The sequence below is a fragment of the Homalodisca vitripennis genome, chromosome 2, assembly GCF_021130785.1.
Source record: "Homalodisca vitripennis isolate AUS2020 chromosome 2, UT_GWSS_2.1, whole genome shotgun sequence".
Classification (NCBI taxonomy): domain Eukaryota; kingdom Metazoa; phylum Arthropoda; class Insecta; order Hemiptera; family Cicadellidae; genus Homalodisca; species Homalodisca vitripennis.
In genome coordinates this window covers 52795055-52810590 of record NC_060208.1, presented here as the reverse complement: position 1 = coordinate 52810590, position 15536 = coordinate 52795055, and the positions used below count along the sequence as shown (strand labels likewise).

At 34.6% G+C, this 15536-nt stretch overlaps 1 protein-coding gene across 1 annotated transcript in view; it reads right to left on the bottom strand.

Annotated features, from left to right (window-relative positions):
- LOC124353935 overlaps positions 1 to 12180 on the bottom strand; it is a 47905-nt gene extending 35725 nt beyond the window's left edge. The window contains exon 1 of the mRNA XM_046803998.1: positions 11585 to 12180. The gene's annotated coding sequence lies outside the window, so the exon portion shown is untranslated. The remainder of the gene's footprint in view (positions 1 to 11584) is intronic.
- Between the last annotated feature and the right edge of the window lie 3356 nt (positions 12181 to 15536).

The following is a 15536-nucleotide window of genomic DNA, read 5'->3' as shown; positions in this document are numbered from 1 at the left end:
GCTTTACGGATTCGTGTTTTGAGGGACTGTGCGGGTAGAAATAAACAATTTGTATATTGTGCAAAATAAATAACATTTAACTTTTTAAACAGTAGGTCTACTAATATAATTTGATTGGTGTAACCAAATTAAATCAAAAATGAAAAAAAAATAGCATTTCACCTTTCTCAACTATGATGCCGAAAGACAACAATTATTGCACTCATTCTCCGTTCATTAACTGAGCACCTGTCTAATTCCGTTTTAAAATTACGATCTTGTACTATACAGTAGATTCTGAATAGACACAAAATGCTAATATTTAAGTTGAATAGTAAATGCTGGAAATAATCATATGCATTTTTGCTAACATTTCTTTATAGCAAAAGTACACCTTATGTTTCACCGAGTGAAAGAAACTACAAGTAAAAGAAGCTAATACAATTTTTGAAGTAGACCATTATTTCCTCATTCAAACAGATACTCATGTGTTAAGGAAACGTCACTCATTTCCGTGGCAACCATAGTTTATGCGCAAAGCACTGACTGTTGTAGAACGTGTGTGACGGTGCGCTCGCGTGCGTGCGCGAGACTGATAAATCATCTCGGTAATTCCTCCTTGACGGACTTATAGTTACGTCTTCCGTCCAAAAACACTTAATAATGTTATTATTGGACGAAAGAAAAGTGTTGGCTTTTTATACCTCTGACGCGACAACTTGTCGTTCTTGTACACCGTAGTGTTGTCGAGATTCCTGTTCCCCCACATTCTCGTGATGTCGCCACTAAAAGTTTGTAGTATGTCTGTAATTATCGAGAACACTGATTATAAGGTGTTACATTTCATCCATTTTAGAGAAGAATTTACGCAAGATGTGACAAGACTTAGTCGAGTCACTATTATTAAATATAAAGCATCAAATGTAGAATTCCGCAAGAAATTCGTATTACTGGTTTTAAGAACTTCCTGAACAATAATTTATTACAACATGTCTATATAGTAATTGTACAGTACTGTAACGAATTGCTTGACAGTTTTTATACTGTACTCACAATCTGTTACGTACATGTATTATTAAACATAAATAGTTATTGAAAGTAAGAAGCTTCCTAAAATACATTGTGTCGCTAAATACATTATCTATTTGATAAAATTCCTTAATTTTGTTCACTCATCAATCAAAATTACCATAAAACATAACACAAATATTCTACAAGTACCTACGAGATACTTTTGAGCACATGTTTGTGCAGTTAATTCAAAGATGGTACCAATTACAGTTGAACTTTGATAATTCGAACATTATTAGTTCAAATTTTTTGATAGTTCGAATTTTTCTCCTTGTCTCTCTTGATATGTTACACATAACGTGTTGCAATAATTATAAGAAGTTCGCATGCATAGTTAGTTCAACTAATTGTACATTTAAAAACTACTCACAGAAGTGCCACAATTGCAATCCTAGCAAGTTTTTGAGTAAAATCATGGATACATTTTACTAAAATACAAAACAAATTGCATTAACGTGCAAGCTGGTAAACCATAACAAAAGCTATCTTTCAATGATGAAACCATAACAGTCCATTTTGTAGAGACGTTTCAGCTGAAAACACTTATATTATGTTTTAAATCATTAGTTATTATAAAAATATCTAGAAAACTGCAATATATGTAAACAAATTTTTCACTAAAAATTTACTAAGAAGCAATTTACTTAGTAGGGTTTGGTCCATTAATAAACTAATATCAGATTATTTATGGAGATGGATTATGCTAGGATTGAAAAGAATACACTGAATATTTTATGAAACTGAATGATAGCGCAGTATTCAAAAATACTTCTTATAAGCATGATTTTAAAATATTGTAATAATATAAATGAATCTTAATTGTTTAACAAACAATGAACTCAAGTAATTATTGTAACTACAACACTGCCTGAGAATACAAGTGTCATTAGTTTTAAAGTGAACGAACATGCTGTCAACACGATTAACATTCGAATTTTGAAAGCCCATAGAACAGAGCCCTATTTTTGGGTGTATTTCAAATCCACTAAAAGTACATCTAGAGTGTTTAAAGATATTGTATTCATAACACATAAGTATATAAAATAATATTTTTAGATACGGGTACCATAAAATGCCGTACAAAAATCAAGAAAAAACTTGTAATTCATAGATAGATAGAGATACTCATGAGAGATGCGTTAGCTACAAGGCTCAGTATGGATTTTTAGAATGGTATTAGCTTAGTTCGATGTATAAAAAGTTATCAATATTTTCATTTCCAAACTTGTTGTTGCGGGAAGTTTCAAAGGGAGGCAGACATGACGATAAATAAAAATATAACTGGCGGCCGGAAGGTTTTAGGTAACTGTCGAGGGTAGGCCCCCTCCTGACCCTCCATACAGACACCAGACAGCACCCCGCAGGGTGATTTATTTACCTCAGTCAACACACAGCCCTGGCTGGTCCGGCCAGTTTCCACCCAAACATCTGTCAACCTCCGGCCGTACTCGGTACTCGATAGTTTCGCGACCCAAGTTAAGCTCGTGGTTGTTGTTCTCTCGGTGGAGGAGAATACCAACTAAAAAAGTGGTAGTGCCGTGTCAGACTAAAAATCGTCAGTTAATGATAGACGATTAATATAAAAATTACGAGTGTTCTTTCTTCCTACAAACGATTGTCCCACGCCAAGTGATCGTGCACAACGAATCGTCTACATACAGGAGAACGTGCTGGTATTTGGTATCGTAAACACGAATGTAACGCCATGGAGAAAGTTGTAAATACGGGTGGACAGGGGTGAGAGGAAATTTGTCTGCCTGGGACATCAAACTCTTTCAGATAACCAATTCCCACGCCAAGTCATCGTGCAGGTGTCTTCTACATACAGGAAAACGCGCACAACTCGACAAATAACCTGACACAACTTGTATATGGCTGGTTTTGTAGTTCATGTCCCTTCGGCCTTCAATATTTAGTCACGTAGGTACAAAAAAAATTAAGGACTCAATCTTCGAGACACACAACACGTAAATATAGATTCTTAGTAAGAAAATTCTAACTTTGAAACAAAATATAGAGCAAGGTTATGTCTAAAAATAACAAAACATTAAAACTTTCGTTAAATAAGAAAACAAAATGTAATTTAAAATCCATTAATAAAAATATACTCCTACAAGTTTTTAGCGTCAACGTTAAACAACTAGTAACTTTATAAAACAGTACATAAAATAAGGCAGGTATCGTAGTAAAATAAAAATGAACTATTCCTCAAATATACTAAGATAAATTGAAGAAATCTTGAACTACACAAAGTAAGGTCAGATTTCTATACACTGTACAGGTGCAATAGTTGTGGCTATTGACTTGAGCAGAAATAATTATTAAAACACATAGACTATCTTCATTATTTAAAACAAAATTTAAAACATTATTAGGAACTTTGTTACTGGTACTGATACTCCAATCCTAAGAGACTACACAAGCTTCATGACTTCTTTTCTTAGAGGTCATCTCCATGAAAATCCCGTACGGGGATACAGCATTAAAATATCATTCGCCATGTGGAACCCATGATTCGAAGCAGCGGAATGTAACGTGACACTACACTTCCAAAAGCTTGATAAAAGCCATCAATACACGTTTCGATGCTTCGATTTCAGTGACCTCTGTGTACAACAGTGCGGGTCCTGACAAATAGAATTGTATTTGGTGCAGGAAGGCAACATTACTCTTCTCCGGATATATGGTTGGGCGTTTTGTTATATTACTGCCTTTTCCTCTAAACTCATTAGGTTCTGCTTCTAATTGAATAAAACATTAGTAAAGACCACTAAAATGGGCTTTGTATGTCTTCACACAATTGTTTAGAATTTGAGAATTACGGTAACATTGAAATTTTATAACGGCTTGTGAATATCATAGGGACAATAACCAGCAACGTCACACTCAAACAGATTGTCCAAATGAGTAAGTGAAACATTATGTTTCCCCGGAGCCAGTATAAGAGAAATGTAGACCCACAGATACATTTATATGTTGCAATTTAGCGCCATGCGATGTTCTTGACACGAAACGGTACATTGATTATTGGCTATTAGAATGGTTTGAGGGTTTGCCCTCATTTGTATCGAACACGAAACAATTCGCACGAATCAAGATCGGCGAAACAGGGCTGCATGACAACGAACTTTGGGGGCTCACAACTGAGCTTCAGGCAAGAAACTTCACGGAAGTAAGCCTCGTCCACTACTTACCGATGAGGCACTACTTCCATAATGGTACCAGTACCAGCGGTTAGTGCCTCGTTAGTGCTCATTAGTTCTTCAATCCCCATGGGTAGTGCTCATCTGTCCAAGGGCTATCGGGAAAAAAAACTGTGGGCGTGATTAACTTCACGAAATTGCTTCAATGCTTGTACAAAACATTTGATTTTGAGTTTCTTTTAACGATTTTGACATTTGATCAAATACGTTTTTGCAGATAACTATCTATATGTATAATATATTTTTAAACTGTATAGTATAATAACTATTGTATTAAGATAGTTATCTGCATGATCAAATGTCAAAATCGTTAAAAGAAACTCAAAATCAAATGTAATTAACATTAGTTGTCATTGATTTAAGTACATCATTTAAATAATTCGGTATCTAAATGTCTTAGTTTGAATTACTTTCTAAACAGTGTTAACTTTACTGATCCAATAAGCACTAACGGTGGGATTAAATAACTAATTAGCACTGACGAAGCACTATATATATATTTTTAAACTGTATAGTATAATAACTATTGTGATTAAGAATGGAAATTAAACATTAGTTGTCATTGATTTAAGTACATCATTTAAATAATTCGGTATCTAAATGTCTTAGTTTGAATTACTTTCTAAACAGTGTTAACTTTACTGATCCAATAAGCACTAACGGTGGGGATTAAATAACTAATTAGCACTGACGAAGCACTAATCGTTGGTACCAATAAGAAAATAGTAGTGAAGTTAGCCCCGCCCCCAGTTTTTTCCCATAGCGCTAGACCATTAGTGCTTTCTGGGCGATGCTAACTTCACGGACCTACGTGAGGTTGTCCAAACGTAGTGAAGCCATACGCAAATCATTGACAATGAATTATTTTTTGAGTACATTTATGCAATTTCAAAGACATCGAACAAAGACGTATGTAACCTCAAATGGTGATGGGTGATCTTAATTAGGACCTCCCAGTAGTCTGTACATAGGGTTCATCATGCAATCTATCCCTGACCGCTAGTTACGAGGACGAGTCCTTACTAAGTAAGGAGGATGGATGTCCATACTACCTCAAATATTCATGAAGAATTTCTATACGAATATTTTTGTCATGTTTGAATGTAGGAAATATCAGAAGTGGGTTATTGTGCGTTACGTACATTAAATGCATTCTAAGGAATATGTTCATGAACTGACAACTGAACGGTCCCTCTCGACCAACAGTGAAAACATTCTAGATATCGCTGTTTAGTCAGTCAAGTATTTTGAGCCTATACCTTACATATACATAGAAGCGTAAAAACCAGAAAGTAAGTGGGAAATATAAATTAAATAAAACTTTTAAATCAGTACATCAAGATTTGGATATCACAAATATTATAAAATGTAAAAAGTAATCAAATAAACGCAACATAGACATGTAATATACGTTACTTGTTTTAATAGACGGTTGAAAGTAGTTTGATTTTTGTTTGTTGGACCAATAAAAAAATGTGTTTTAGAAAGTCAGACAGTGGTTTTAATTTTCAAATATTTATTTTCTTTTCACGTTAGGAATAAAAGAAGTCCTTCCAAGAAACACAACTGGCTGGCGGCCATTTTGAAATGTTCTCGTTAACAACTACGATGGATATTAGAACATATTCTTCATTTATTTTTTCAGTACTTGTATAAGATTTTATTTTGAAGATATGTTTGTACGTATCAAAATCTCTTCTTACTTTTCAAGACATTATTCAACAAAATATCTCAACGTGCCAAATTATAACTCCTATTATAAATAAAACTGCACAAATCTTAAAGAAGCAGGGGCAATAACGGTTCAAGATTTAACGTTGTTCTGATGGGGCAAAACTCAAGATCGTATCAGTACTGTCGGCTAGTGTCAGCACTAGATGAAAAATACGGGTAAAGCCGAACACGATTTCACAGAGGATTCTCGAAGTCGCGAGACATCAACACACAGAAAACTGAGTGTGTTGTGTATCCACCGAGTGATTATCCTGACTCGATCCTTGTTATCCTTGCCGGTGTCTGTCTCTGTGCAGTCGTTGCGGGAACGACGGCGCCGGTTATTTACTCTCCTATGTCTGTCTGTATCTGACCTCACTTATCTATCAGCCAGATAACCGAACCCCCACCCTCCACCCACCAACGAACTAGCTGCAATCATCGGAACGTCTATTCCTCATCATCGAACATCTCTTCGTAATTAACTTATTGGACTGTATTAAATATCAATGTTTTACATTCCTGTTTATTAACAAGGGCGTGTATCTTTTGCAGGGCAGTTGCAAATTTAAATATATTACGTCTATCAAAGTAATGTAGGCTACATATGTTCACTAAATGCTCAATCAAATCCCGTGGAATGACATGCGCCATGATCGTTGCTTAAATAGAAATGAAGCTTTATGCAAAATTTCAAATCTATAGGTCAGGTTAATTGTCAAGAGATCTGACAGGCTTAATGGATAAGCTATCTAGTGACTAAATATGCATTCGAGCTTCCATAGTCTCATTCCATATACTGTGGAGCCATTTTGTTGGTGTCGATAGGGTGCTGGGAACAAAGAACAGTCAGGATAATCATATCCATGGTTACATAGAACACTGCAATAACAACCACTAGTAATATTGATATTCTTTCTGTGTACGTTTTTGTTCACAAAGAAGAAATTTTCAGTAACAACCATAATGATATTGAACAATTTACCCAAATATTCACCAATTCAAACACCAAGTTTCAAACATATAATTAATTATCTTTAAATAGATTCTGTAACTACAAAACATGAGTACACTTCAGATGGCTGTTATCGACTTGGAAGACCGTTTGTTGTGATCATTGGTGTTTTCTCTTTAATAGTAACAGAGTTCTGGTTATATGTTCTTTTTTAATGTTTTGTAATTCATTACATTTGGCAAAGTCTATCTGGCAACAGACGATAATAGTAATGGTATTGGTATGAGATAGGTTGTATTGATTTTATTTATTTAACCTTTTAACAGTAACCTAAAACTACATTTTGTACTTTGGTATTATCCAGAGGCCACTATTTTGTGAAAATTCCTTACTGGAGACCAAAAAATTACATAACATTATAACGATCAGTTTTTGTTTTCTGCCTCACAAAACAAAAGCGATTTTGGCGATAAGGAGGCCACTCTCCCTATCTAATATTTACTATTAGGCTATATATATTAGGATTAGGTTATCATAAATATGTTACTAGTAGTACTAAAGTTAAAGATAACCTTTACAAGCGCTCACCATGATCTGAGCTTGAATTTGGGTACTACTTCGAGGGATGTTCTTTTGGACGATCTGGCGCTTGATCTAAGGCCAGGAAAGTACCAACCGGCAACGCCCCTCGCCATTAGGGTGGGCTACTGGTGAAAATAGAAAAATCCCCAAAGTAGTACCTAATTTCAAGCTCAGAACATGTGAGCGCTCGTAATATGTACTTATGTATTTACCTACTTGTATAGCCTAATAAGAAAAAGGAGATACGGACAGAGTAGTCTTTCTCGCCGATTCACTATCTTTTGAGAGGCAGAAAACAAGAACCAATAGTCAAAATGGTATGTAATTTTTACAGTAAGTCTAATAAAGTCTGTTCTTTCTAATAATGTAATAATTTTGGTCCCAGTAAAAAAACTTCCTAAAATAGTGGCCTCCAGATAATACCAAAGTTTCCTTATTTTAATATAGGGTAAAATGTATTATTTTCATTCCATGTCACCAGACAATTTTATTAGGCCTACAAGTTTTTAATTAGGCTAGTCTAGATCCTATTTATAATATTAATTTTCCAGACTAAACTGTCAAACTGTATTTACATAAATTATGCTTTATTTTTAAACTCAGCTTTTGAATATCTTAGCACTGTATATCTAGCAAACAGAAGGTCCGCCATCAACACATGAGGAGGGTAACTCCGAACATTTTTTTAAAGAGCATCGTAAAAGGAATCAGTAGCTGAATGGTTTGACGGTAAAACGGTAAAGCCTCCGGCCATGAGTGCTGTCTTCGGTTACACTGCCTTGCACTGAAAGTGACGAAAAAAAAAACATCAATCCATATAACACCGATCAGAGAAATATGAAATTTCCGAAAGACTGATCACTAATGTTTGAGAATTAAAAATATTACAAACTCAATTATATTATTCTACAAAGCAAAATAAAATCTAAGTTTCAATTTTGACAGTAGTTTAATTTAAGTACACTGAACACTAACTTTTATATGAAATAATATGCATAAAAATTTAATTTAATAGTAAGAAAAAAGAGAATGAACGTTTAAGTACACACCTAAATCTAGCCAATCAGGAGATACAACACCGAAATGCTCAGAGATGTTGCACAACAGAACACAAGACTGAAATAACAAAGGAAAAACAATGAATAAATTTTACCATCAGTGTAGAAACTGCATGCGGCCAAAATGCAGAAACACAGGAAAAAGTGTGGAAAAACTTCTAAATCACCCTCAAATGCAGTTGGTACGACATATTTTACCCTCTCAAATAATTCCATGCTCTTTGTTCGTGTGATTGCTGACTGTTATTCCTTCCTCTATTGTTAATAATTTCTATATAAGTTAATATAGTCTATGGTTTGTTAGCGCTTCCTAACTGTTTACATGAGGAATACAGCCCTAGGCCTACCCTAAAGTCGAACACTCTTCCCAAGAGGGATTTTCTCCCTTTAGAGGGAAATGGTTTTTCTCTATTTTTTAGGCTTCTTTATTTAGTTTATTTATTTATTTTATAACGTTATTAATTATTGCAGTAGGCTACTAACTTACAAGACCCACTTCAGATTATTTATTATTTATCAAAATGGTAGCGCTTAACGAGCCAGGATAGCAGTACTAATTACATTAAAGTGAGGAAAGGCCCAAAAAGCTTAAATAAAAGAGTCTATATTGGGTAGAGTACGATAAGTGGACCCAGTGTTTTTAATCAAAATGATCAAACAATATTTATTATACCCATAGATATATTCAACCAATATTAATCAATTTGAACAATAACTAAAATTATCTGCACCAACTGTGCACTTTCATATATTCTAAACACAACTTTTTCAATAAGTAACTTATTTTAAATGAAAAAAGATAGTTACATGTAGAAAACAATGGAAAATAACACTAAAAGATAATTTACTGTTTCTTTCTCAGTTTCAAGATGTTTATGTTTTCTTTATTATTTACCTAGATGCCATTTTTCATGCCACCTGTTTTAATGTTTTGTTTGATTAGGCTAATGGTTATAGTTTTTTTATTATGTAGTATGACATTATGTAATCGTTTAAACTATTTCTATTACAGTACAATAATTAGAAAGTTGTGAATTTAAATTAGTTTTTTTATATGTTGACATCGATTGATGTTCTGTTATTCAATATATAAAGTATTGATAATTGTAATAAGCGATGTAAAAACTGGGTCCCCTAATCGTAATCTGCCCAATATGTTCCCTGTAAAGGACGACGATACCTAATGGGTAAGAGGTTTAGCCCTCTGGTAGGGCAGGAAGTTCAGTAATTATTAGCCACTTCACACTTTTTGCCATAATTTCAACTTAAAATAAGAAAATAAATGTATAGGATACTAGTACAATAGGATACTAATACAATAGATACTAGTACAAAAAAGGTAGAAAAGCTGAAATAATACCATAAATAACAACAGAAACACTCCTGATGATTGAACTTTCAGCTTAGAAATTTTAGGTTTTATCTCGAATAGTCCAACAATCTAGAGGACCGGTGGAATCGGGGTTAATGGGTGGAGGAGAATAACACGCTGATTGCATCTCAGATCACGTGAGAAAGGCTATACTGAAATGCCCCTGGCCAGCAGTGCGGGGGGGGGGGGGCGCCGAAGAGTAGAAATAAAGAAATACATCCTCGAGTAGTACCTAAATTCCAGCTCAGATCATGTGAATGGCCCTTTCCGCTAAAAGGTTAAACCGAAATGCCCCTGACCATCAGTGCCACCAGTATATGTTAACAATAACATAGCCTAATTAAAATCAAATAGAATGAAACTAAAAATAACAAATATAACGAAAAGTAAAAACTTAACTTATATAAATAAAAATAATAAAGAAGTAAAAATAGTTGCACTTACTTTAGCCACTTCACACTGTACTTCCCAGCCAAACCCAAACTTCATTCTCATCTGGCATTGGCTCTGTTGTAATTTCTGTTGTTATTTAGGTTTTCCTACCTTTCATATCTATTTTACTAATATCCTATACATTTATTTTCTTATTTTAAGTTAATATTTTGACAAATAGTGTGAAGTGGCTAAAGTAAATAATTATCGGAAGTTCTTCAATACAGCGTTTACCACTTGGATAGAGCGGTAACCCTCGACTAGGTAAGTTGTTTAGCCCTCAAGTAGAGAAATAGGCCCTTGGGTAGACAGTCAAATGGTTAGATTATATAAGTTTTTAATTTCAAGAACAATATAACGGTATTTATTTACAATACCGTGACCATGAAAAATGGACTTTTTTCATGGGTTGGGCATTTATAGCCAAGTGTTATTATCACAGGTGCATATAAACTGGGGGGAAAGTATATCATTGTATTATATTGATGCCTTTCGGGCATTATTGCATTAAAGATGGAAAATAACCGACAAAATTTTGTCGAACAACACTTGGAGGGTCAAGGATCAGGGGCATCACGTGATCTGGGATTCGACTTTTGCAAGCTCGAGTTAATTTTTTTTCTAAAAGAGCAAGCAGTGCGCAGCACTGCGCAGCGGGCAGGCATCGTTGACAGGATTAACGTCATCATTTCAGTAAAATTGCCAGAGGTACTGTCAAAAACAGAGTTTTCAGAGGATTTAAAAAAATCGTAACTCCTTTGATTTTCGTTGCCGACGAATTTTTTCTTCACTATTGTTTTCAGGAAAAATTGTAGTTTTCAGGAAAAAAAAATGAACATACCTTTCCATGGTCACGATTTTGTAAATTGATACCAATATAACATTTCTTTAATGTTATTATCATATTTTTTTCAATAGGTTTTAAATTAAAATATTAGTAGATTTTAAGTCTAAAGTAGGAAGATTAACTGAATTCCAACATTGAGAGATTTACTCTGAGCTGTTCAATTAATCTAGGTAGGTCTTTTCTCACTTTTTTATTTAATATATACTTAAAAATTTTTAAGTAGCCTACTTTCCACTAAAAGAATCACAAACATATGAAATCTGTTGAAGCTTAGAAATATTTACCAGTCTTTCTGTCAATATAACCTAGAGGTTGGGCCAATAGGTACTATATTCTTATTATTACTTTCTATACAGTACTTCTATTACTTACCTATAGTTTTAAACTGCAAAGCGAAGCATATAAATTCATACTGCACCCGATTGGCTATCACAACACTATTCAACACAATATTGATGTACACTTTGCTCACTTTAGAGGTTAAATATTTTACAGATTACAGCACAAAAACAATGGATGAATAACAGGTGGTTTTGGCACTATTATAAATTGCACTGATGATAATAATATTGCAGTTTAATAATATTCTTACCTATTTAATAAAAAACAGCCCTAATGTTACCATTTATTTGGTAAATAAAATTAAAATACAATATTTAGGGCGAAACATATTTGAATCACAGAACTAACCATAAATATTACAAGAATAAAATTATTCCACAATACAATTCACCTCACTTATTCACTGACCGCGAATCTAATTTCCGCATACAACTACCATAACACTCCGTATCACTAAAACTAACAGCAGGAACAACTACGCTAATCGGACTCCAGTTATTTGGTACAATACAAATAGGAAAAAGGCAGAAGCACCAACTATTTTGGCAGACCAATTGACGACTGTCTAAAAGACCGCCCAACAACTCCACGAATGAAGAGGTGGACTTCTGCCTGAGACTGTCGGCACTCAGACTCAGCAGAGTTGCAAGGTTGTACAGGCCAGGTTAACTCATATGGTGGCCGGAGCCATGATTCATATATCTTCTTCTTCAGCATGTGTACTAGTTGAGTACTACCCCGAAAGGAGCGCTAGCCATGGTACCTAATATATAATTGGAAACACAATCTGTTAATAAATGATTAAAAATAGGTCTTATTTACAATTGTATAGTTGTTTATATTTACATTATTTAAATGTCATACTTTCTTCTTCATTATTCTACTTTTATAAAATAAAATATAAACTGATAATAAATTTTGCTACAGTTTGTAAAACAAATGTACTAAAGAATACAGAAATTAACTACATTTTGTCTGAACCAATCTGTTATTTTCCAAATTTGAAGACCTTATTATTATACTACAAAATGATAGTATCGCATTTATAATAAGTGTTGACTTTAATATCAATGTTCTCGATGCAGCTAGTCCCCAGACAATCACTCCTTGATTTGTTTGGGACTTTCAATCTTAAGTGGCCCGTGAACTCGCCTATTCAAGTGACAGCAACTTCATCAATAATTATTGCCATTGATAACGTGTGATTTCTGACCTCCCTGTCGTGGCTGTCTCGGTGGTTCTACCGATGCTCAAGTGATCACTGTCAGCGGGCGTCAACCTAATCCAACGTGTCCATCTACCTCAGGGGGAAGGTATGCTTACCCGTCAGCAGTTGAGACGCTGAATAAGATGCCTAAAACATGTTGATTGGACTTTTCTAAACTCTTCAAATAGTACTGAAGACAAATTTGACCGTTTTGAACACACTTTCATGTGTTACATTAACTCATGTTGCCCCTTAAACAATAAAAAAAAACATGAACGGAAAAAGAATTATTGAGCAACTGAAGGAGAATTGATTTCCAGAAAAAATGAAAATAATTTTACAAAGAAAGTAAATTATCGGAAGACGAGGAACAGAAAGATTATTTTTACACTATAAAAGAATATACCGGAGAGTTATTAGAGCTGCAAAGTACCACAATGTAACAAAAGAGAGAGCAAGAATATACAAAAAAAACCGCTTGGAATGTTATTTACAGCCTGAAAAACGAAAGGTTTCAAAAACTGATACGTCTCAATGTTGATGGGATTGAATATAACTAGTCTCCGGATGTGGCTGGAAAACAAAGTTTTATCTACGGTTGCTGAATCGTATGTTTCTGCCCGAAGCGGAACTGTTCTTCAGTTTATTAGTGGTTCTTTAGCATCGTTGGTGCTACTGTCGGTGACTGAGGAGGAGGTAACTTTGACTCTACGTCAGGTGGCCTGTAAGAGATCCACTGATGTCAATGGCGTGTCTGCATGGCTTAAACAGTGCTATCAACATTTAATAAATCCATTAACCATTCTTATAAATGCCTCGTTCAAAGAGGGTACTTTTACGAATTCTTCAAAGAAAGCAAAGGTAACCCAAGTTTTCAAAAAAGGAGACCCCCTTGACGCTAAAAAATACCTTCCTATATCTGTATAGCCTGCTTTCAGTATAATATTTGAAAAGCCTTTCCTGTTCAGGCTTCGTTCTTTAGAAAACATAACTTTAGTGACCAGTAAGGGTTCATACAAGGCAAGGCTGATGCAGTAAACCGTCTAGTCAGCTGGATAGTTCAGACCTTGGAGATGCCGAACTTAACTGTTAGCATCTTCCTAGATTTATTTAAGGCCTTCAATTTTGTGGACCACGAATTCCTGCTGGGTAAGCTATTCAACTACGGTGATCTTTGTATAGGTACCCCGTTTGTGGTTATTTATAAGTCCTATTTGAACAACAGAAAGTAGCAAGTACAGGTGTCTAACTACTTGTAAAAACAAACACAGCTAAGGTATGGTGTCCCACAGGTATCGATATTGAGCCCTGCCTTGTCTTGTCTATGTCAACAACTTGAAATTTGTAGTAACTTCTGGCAAAGTGTTACAGTATGCGGCGAATACCACTCTTTGCTGCAGTGCTAAATTACCTCATGATCTCTAAATCAACACTTTCATTAATCTGAATTCAAGTATTCAGTACTTTGAGCAAAGCGCCTCAGAAGTAATGCTCAAAAGTCCTGTTTTAACAACTTTTCAAGAAGATTGATGCCTTCAGAAAATAGGCCAATTGGCATGGTTTACCATACAACTCTGGAAGATGTAGAATACACCAAGCTTTTAGGTGTCTATCTCTTCCAAGGTCTTACATGGAGCCCCCTCATTGATCACATTTACAGTAAGGTGTCTACCGGAACATACACGTTGAGAGTATTGTCAAAATGTTGCCCGAAGAATGTCATACTTTGGCTTAACTTATCCTCATTTAACTTATGGAATCATCCTGTGGGGCTCCTGCATGAAAAAATATTTCATGAGAATGTTAAGACAAAAAAGCGGTTTAGGATCATGGGCAGACTGAAATTTTGAGTATTGTAGAAACGCTTTCAGGAAGTTAAACCTGCTGACTCTCTGGCCTGTTTGTACATTACAGAAATAATCTTTTTTGTAAATTTAAGTGTTCACCCACACAAGCCAGAGATGTGCATGGCTACAACACAAGGAGAAGTAATTTGTACAGGGCAAACGTAGTAGGACCAGGGTAGCAGAAAACTTGCCCTCGAAAATGGGTGTCAATTTCTAAACAAATTCCCTGAAAGTATTAAAAATGAAAAATATTTAGGTTCACCTTAGGAACTTCATGATCCGGGAATGTTTTTACTCCGTGGACGAGTTCATGAATTACCAGTCACGCAGTTAGCTGTGTAAGCCTTGCCCTTGGCTCATTATTTTAATTTGTTGACTTTTACAATAGAACTAGTTATGTTTTTTACAAATGCCATTGTCTTATTAAAGTTTGACGGTACAAATTCATGTATACAGTAATTTATTTTGTTTTTGATGTTTGCTATGCAATGTACATGGTTCAATTTACTTGTGGCAATAAAGAATGTATTATTACCCTAAACTAATCCCTGTTCATTAAGTGAAAAATCAAAGTGATCGATAAGTGTTATGTATTTTAAACAAAAGTGTAATTGAAAAACGCGTAATGAGATTTCAGTGTAACTTTTGGGGTGTTCTGGCTTCCTATACCGATCCAAGATGGCGAACTCTGCTTCAAGTCTCATAATGTATGGGCGCACCCCACCAAAATGACAAGACAGTTATATGATAATGGCAAATTTAGTGAAATATAAATTAAGCTCATTAATATTCATTTATAAAATTAAATTATTAATAGTTTTGACTTATATCTCTAAAAACTGTGTGATATAAATGTATTATGTCACTATTCATCATATGAAATGTGCAGTATGAATAAAGATGTTTTGAATTTGATCCTACATAGAAG